At 45.2% G+C, this 6,660-nt stretch overlaps 1 pseudogene; it reads right to left on the bottom strand.

Annotated features, from left to right (window-relative positions):
* Positions 1-1,412: 1,412 nt before the first annotated feature.
* LOC114701363 lies at positions 1,413-6,128 on the bottom strand (annotated as a pseudogene).
* Positions 6,129-6,660: the final 532 nt, after the last annotated feature.

Here is a 6,660-nt window from a genome sequence, read left to right as displayed (position 1 = left end):
CCCGGCACAGAGAGAACGCTCGCCCATCCAGATCTCGGGTCTCTAGGCACCTCCCTTGGCCCTGCCTTGTAGGCGTGACAGTTGCCGAAGCCTCAATGGGGGTTGGAACTTCCAGATCAAAGCTGGAATGGCTACCCACTACAAGTCAAGAGCAGTTTTCTTCCTCTTTTAGCCCTCCCACAATGCAAGTGAGTGACTATGGGAAGAAATCTCTCATCTGTACTGGATTTCAGCATTTTCTTCCTTGTTTGTAAGATTATATCCCTGCCCATCAATTTGTGACTTCTGGTCCTTCTCAGAAGGTCAAATCTTATCAGGCTTGGTCACATGACTTGTTTGCCATGTGAACCAAAGTATGGACCAGAAGTTTTAAGACCATGAGTTTGATTGAGACCAAGTGTCCAGGGAGGAATTGATGTGATTATATTATAACCTAAATAGTGATTTTTTAAAAGTGGCTTAAACATTGAAGGTGCAGCAACCTGGGTTTATTTGTTTGGTGTTTGGTTTTTGGTGTGTGTGTGTGTATGTGTGTGTGTGTGTGTGTGTGTGTGTGTGTGTGTGTTCACCTTTGCTCTGATCCAAATAGAGATCTCTGCTTTGTTTGAGAAGACACTCAAGGAGCCATTGCCTACCAAGACTCACAAATGTGGTGTCAGTGAAAACTGTACACTGTTGTAAGCCACTGAGAGTTTTAGGATCATGTGTTGCTGCAGCAAAGTCACCTAATGCAAATTCCAAGTAGTAAATAATAAATGGAAGATATAAATGTAATAGTCTCAATTCCCAATGGCCTTTATTTATATAAAAGTATATTAAATAAATTATTTCAATATATACAAATAGAAGCTATATACATAGAAAAACCCATATACAAAACCTTTAAAATTTATATAAATATGTGCAAGGTTAACCATAGACACTTTGAAGTACCTTAAGTCATAAAACTCAGTGCAGTTTCTTTATGGAGTAGTCTTATAAAAATAGAACTGGCTATCGATGTTTAATCCCCACCATTGTCATTAAAGTGCTGAATTGTAACACATATCAGAAAGATGCCCAAGCAGAAATATCCTGCATTTAACACATTAATATGAAAGTCTACCAGTTGCTTTGAACTTCCAAAAGTACCTAGAAAGGGAGACAAATAAACCACATACCGCTTTACAGAAGGACAGCTGTTAGAAAAGTCCACCAGTTCCCACTATACTGCCCTAGAGTCCATGAATCGCTTCTCCAGGGCCCTTCCAAAAGTCCCCAGTGACCTAGTGTCTTCCTGAGTGTAGAATACACAATCTAAAAAAAGCATTTGTGCAAGAGACGCTGTAGTGTTCACCAGTCTGTACCCTCAGTACATTTAAAGTGACAAATGCTAGTGTTGGAATCAGAGCGTTGGCTGGAATATCGGTCACAGGGAGCCTTTCTGAAGCAGACTCTTAGAGCTCCACGCTCCACATCCTCTGTTCCCATCAGAGGTCTTGGTAACAGTGCCATGCAGCTCGTGTGGCACTTAGTGGCTTCAGCCTCCTTCCTCTACGCCACTCGAAGTGGGGAGGTCTCCTTCCTTTTCTGCCCAGCTCTGCTCTGTCTCCGCTTGCACAGATATATGGACAGGAGGATGATAAAGATGGTGACCACGAACACCACTGCTCCCACAATGATGAGTGTTTCTGGAAAAAAAAAAAAAAAAAAAAAAAAAGACACAAAGTCAATTTGGAGGCTCAAATCCCATTCACAGGTGGGCGTGACCCCAAATGACACCATCCTGCTTTTTTGAAATTTGAAGTCTATTTCTTCCACTCTTTCTACCATTCTTAGATTAAAAAAGAATTTACCAACCTCATATGCTTGAGAGAAACTGACAACGACTATAGCATTAATGAGTCACCCTATGTTCCTAGGATAGAGAAGACCCCTGGAGTCAGATGCAAGAACAGGCATTGGAAATGTGCCAAAAGGGACCCTGTGTTTGGTGGCCGAGATCATAGTAGAAGATGAATGGGAAGGGCAAAGAGGAGATCCAGTGTGGTGCAGGAGATGAGGAGACAGTAGCTGGCTGGTGTAGCGAGGAGGCTTTCTAGAGGAAATACCTCAGAGGATAGAGGTGAGGCCACAGAATTAGAGTAGAGCTTAGGAAAGGGAATCTGGAGGCTTGTGGTTCAGGAGCTGGCCCAGAGGGTGTGGCCCAGTGGAAAGAAGTTTCTGTCAATAGGAGTAAGAAGGCAGAATACTTCAATGTATTCTTGCATTTTAAAATATTATTTTTAGGTTAGCATTTAAAGTAATGGGTTTAATGTGGCATTTTCATAAGTACATGTAATTAGACTTTGTTCTCATTCATCCCTTGCGCCCATACCCTTTGTCTTTCTCCAGATAGGCCACCCCTGTACTTTCTTATCACATCTATTCCATTCCCTTTCCCTTATAGCTCTCCCTTCTCTCTCATGGTCCTCTTTCTAGTTCCATGACCTACACACACACACACACACACACACACACACACACACACACACACACGTATATAATTTTAAAATACCACATATAAGAGAAAACTGTGGTAGTCGTCTTTCTGAGTCTGGCTTACTTGCCTTAACATAATGACTTGAAACTTAACAGGGGTCAGCCACTGCTCTGTCCCTGCCTCTTCTTCCCTGATCGCATGCAACTCCCCTTCTCTGTGGGGCCCAGAGGGATATCCACAGGCTTTCAGGCATGACACTGAACACCCAGAGTGTGTGTTCACATACACACACACAACACACACACACACACACACACATCCCCTGTAGCAACAGGCCATCATAGGTGTGCTGAAATATCTGCCATGTCCAGAGCTAGCTGGTCCAGAAGCCACTGCCCCCCAGATCATAGTGTCCGCAAACACAGGCAGAGATGGCCGTGACCCGAGACTTAAGTCTAACTGTGCTCTGCATACCCAATGCCCCACAGAACTGGACCCATTGCGAGTGCCCAGAAAAGTGCTTGCTAACCAAGGGGGCCACATGGAATCATTTCTAAATGCCCCGAAGAGAACCCAAAAGAAACCCTAAAACACCCTAAAGTTATTTCTCCCAGAATGTTTGAACCAAAGAGGTCCATGCTGTCTCCGACATGGGGCAGCCCACCAGGCCACTGACAGCCATGGCCACTCACCTCCCATTATACTTCTCCATTGGTCCGTGCACTCGGTGATGCTTTCTGGGCTCCTTTGGTTAATTTTCCTGGAGTTAATCAGAGCTTGACAAAGAAGCAGTAGCTTCCTCCTTGATCCACATCAATGGAAAAATTATCAGTGCTTGTAGTGGCTTCTTTCTGTGAAAAGATAAAGAGTGCTTAGTCCGTCGAGGCTCAGCATGAATTCTTTCACCTTATTTAGTCACTGAGGAGGGTGAAACCTGGGATCTAACCAAGTTCTATGCAGACATCATTGACATAGGAGGATTAGAAGTTACTGGTGTCAACGAGTAACTCCTGATAACTGCTAAGGATGCCTTCACCAAGGCTGAAAAGGTACAACTTAGGTACATCCAACTCAGTTCAGCCCCTTTTTCTATAGGGAAAAAAAAAATAGAATCACTGAAGAGGCTACATTTGGGGGCCAGGGATGTAACTCAGTGGTAGAGAACTTGTCTGGTGTACCAGGCCTGCGTAACAATCCCCAGCATCACAAAAGCGGCATGCACACATGCACGCATGTGCGCACACAAATTAATTAATAAGTCATCCCCGCCCCCAGCCCTCGGAGATTATCTGGTCCAGCTCCTTGGTTGAGAAACTGGAATGTCTGAAAGGACCTGCCCCAGGGCACAAGGCAACTAACTCAAAGTGACAGGAGAGCGAGGACCTGTCGTCCATACCACCCTGACAACCCCTAGTCTGCTGTATTTGAACTAGGAAAGAAAGCAGCGGGCCGTGGAGAATCAAGGGTCTATAAACAAGGCATAAAAATGAATGAGAAATTTCTCACCTTTCCTGTGCTTGCGTCTCTCCGATAAAAGAGTGTGTAACTCAAGTCCTTGCCGAAAATGTCCCGCAGGGTGAGGAAGGTGCCGTTCTGTCTGACCAGAGTACGTGGTCTTCTACTGTCACGTTCAGTTTCCGACCAACTTGTTTAAAATTCTTAATTACTGGCTGTCCGAGTTTTGCTGAAATGGAAAAAAAAATTAAATTACCTTGGCTGGAAATTACAGTCAATACAAAGAAAAGATCACTTAGTTGTCATAATGGACAGCTCCTCTATTGTTCAGATAGAACATCTGTACAGACTCAGCTCCAGGAACAGGGTGGTGGAGGCTCCTGGAGCTGAGTCCAAGACAGCACATGACAATGCCATCCTCTGGAAATACAAGGAGAGCTTTCATCATTAGAAAATCTGAAAAGGAACTGGTGGGATTAATTTTAATAATAAACTTCAATCAATATAAACACTTTATGGATATTTTACATTTTTCAAAAACTGGCATATATTTCATCTTGGCAGCATTAGCCATATTTCTAGAGTTTGGTGGCCATGTGTGGATGATGGAATGTACATTGTCCAATGCAGCTTTGCAAGCTGCCATATTTTAGCTATAATAAATTAGGGGCCGGGAAGCCCAAGAGGTGTCCCTGGTCCACCCAGGAGTCCATTTTAAGCTATTGGTTCCTGGTTCAGTTACCTCCTGTGCTCTGGTTATATGATGGTCAGATAAGTCCTCACTCTATGCAAGTCGAAGGACAGTGTGTGTGTGTGTGTGTGTGTGTGTGTGTGTGTGTGTGTGTGCTCTGCCATGTACCACAAAGGATCTGGCCTGGCTTACTGAAAGCTCAAGAACTATAAAGGATAGTCATGGCTGGGGGAGAATGATTGCCAGTGAGCCTGCATGAAGATGAAGCAGAAACACAGGGGGAAAAACACAAGGGAGTCCGAAGAGAGGGCCTTGTCAATGGAGACCCTAGGAATTCGGCCACATTCGCCTGGGTAATGAGACCATCAGAGCAAATATCAGAAGTAAAACTCTGGTCGATCGTCCCTTACCCATCCATGTCACAGTGCTGTCAGAGGGGTACAGATGGGATCACCAAAAATACAACACTCTTGTTTGACCCAGCAGGCCTTGCAAAAAGGAGTGGAGTTCAGTCTTCCTACTATGCTGCATGTGCTTATGAAATGTCTACTTCTGAACCACAGTCCTGACTGCCTCCCCCACCTCCTGGCAAATCGCCTACTTGGCGGAATTCTCTGCACTTCCTTATTAGGCTAGCACACTGGGCCAAAGGTAGGGAAGAATGCATGCCACACATTCAAACCCAGCACGAGGGAGGCTGGCCCAGAGCTGGCAGGTACTAGCTCATCTGGGGATCAAATGAAGCTCAGCTGGTTGAGGAACCAATGCACCAGATTATAGGCACAAGCGAGCTTCCCTGTGGACCTGTGCTTGTTTGGGGAAAATCCTCAACTAGGACCTCTGATCTGATGAAAGGATTGAAAAATCCATCGTGTGCCGAATATCTTGATAGAGTATCCCGAGGAAAAGCCACAACCCTAGCCTTGGTGCAGCCTCCAGCTGGTTACTGGTAGGAACTGAGGGTAGACAGTAGATGGCACAATGATCAACACACAAGTTCACGTTCTGTGGACCTCCTGCCACACCTGCAGAGAGCGGGAGCTCATTTATTAGATGTGCATCTATCTCTCTGTGTATAGAGACACATGTTTAATCTAATGGCCAGTAGGGGTCACAAAGCACAAGAATATACAGAAGACTAGACCAAGAATGAAGACATTACAAGCCAAGCTACTTACTGTCTCGGTAAGGTAAAAATTCTGGGGCATTTGTAAGTGGTGCGTTCCCCCAATAAGTGTTATTTGTTGGGACAGATAGGACTCTTGCTTGATAAATCTGGCGCACATCCTGTACGATCTCATCTGTGAGGTCACACTCAGTGTTTGGGGTTAAGAAGCATTTGATTTTCCAGTTACTAGATCCAGAGCTAAAGGAAGGAAGGAGAAAAAGAAATGGGATGTTAGGGTCTTGTGTCCACCAGGAGGAATGGCCTCCTAACAGAGTGCTCTGTGCTACCAACTGGCAGCTACAGGGGAACCTGAAGAGCCATTCCCCACCCTGAGCAATTGATATACAAATGCAAGTTCACTGGCTTTGCTGGATTTTTTTAATTAATCAGTTAATTTTATTTAATATGCATTGGTGTTTGCCCTGTATGTGTGTGTGTGTGTCTGTGTGAGGGTGTCAGATCCTCTGGAACTGGAGCTTACAGACAGTTGTGAGCTGCCATGTGGGTGCTGGGAGAGCAGCCAGTGCTCTCACCCACTGAGCCATCTCTCCAGAAGGTCAGAGACACTAAGTCACCCAGTAACCGGTGGAAGACCTGGGATTGTTAGCCTCACCACGCCACACGCTAACTGTGACTACAAGAATGAGAACACACCTCTCCAAAGATCCGAGACAGCCAATGCAGGTAATACCCATTTAAACAAAGTCTGAGCCTCCGAGGGCGGAGGACAGATCTTTCGTTCTCTCCCCCACCCCACTGCTATGAGAGCTCTGAACATGCGGGCTCTCTTTGGACCAAGAATTCTGATTTTCATCTCTCTACCAAGCAGCGTGGCTTCGGTGTGTGCTGAGTATGAGGCTGCTGCCCGTTCAGGGTGAATACACA

The sequence above is a fragment of the Peromyscus leucopus genome, unplaced genomic scaffold, assembly GCF_004664715.2.
Source record: "Peromyscus leucopus breed LL Stock unplaced genomic scaffold, UCI_PerLeu_2.1 scaffold_523, whole genome shotgun sequence".
Classification (NCBI taxonomy): domain Eukaryota; kingdom Metazoa; phylum Chordata; class Mammalia; order Rodentia; family Cricetidae; genus Peromyscus; species Peromyscus leucopus.
The sequence above is the reverse complement of the archived record's forward strand: the minus strand, read 5'-3'. Positions and strand labels throughout refer to the sequence as shown.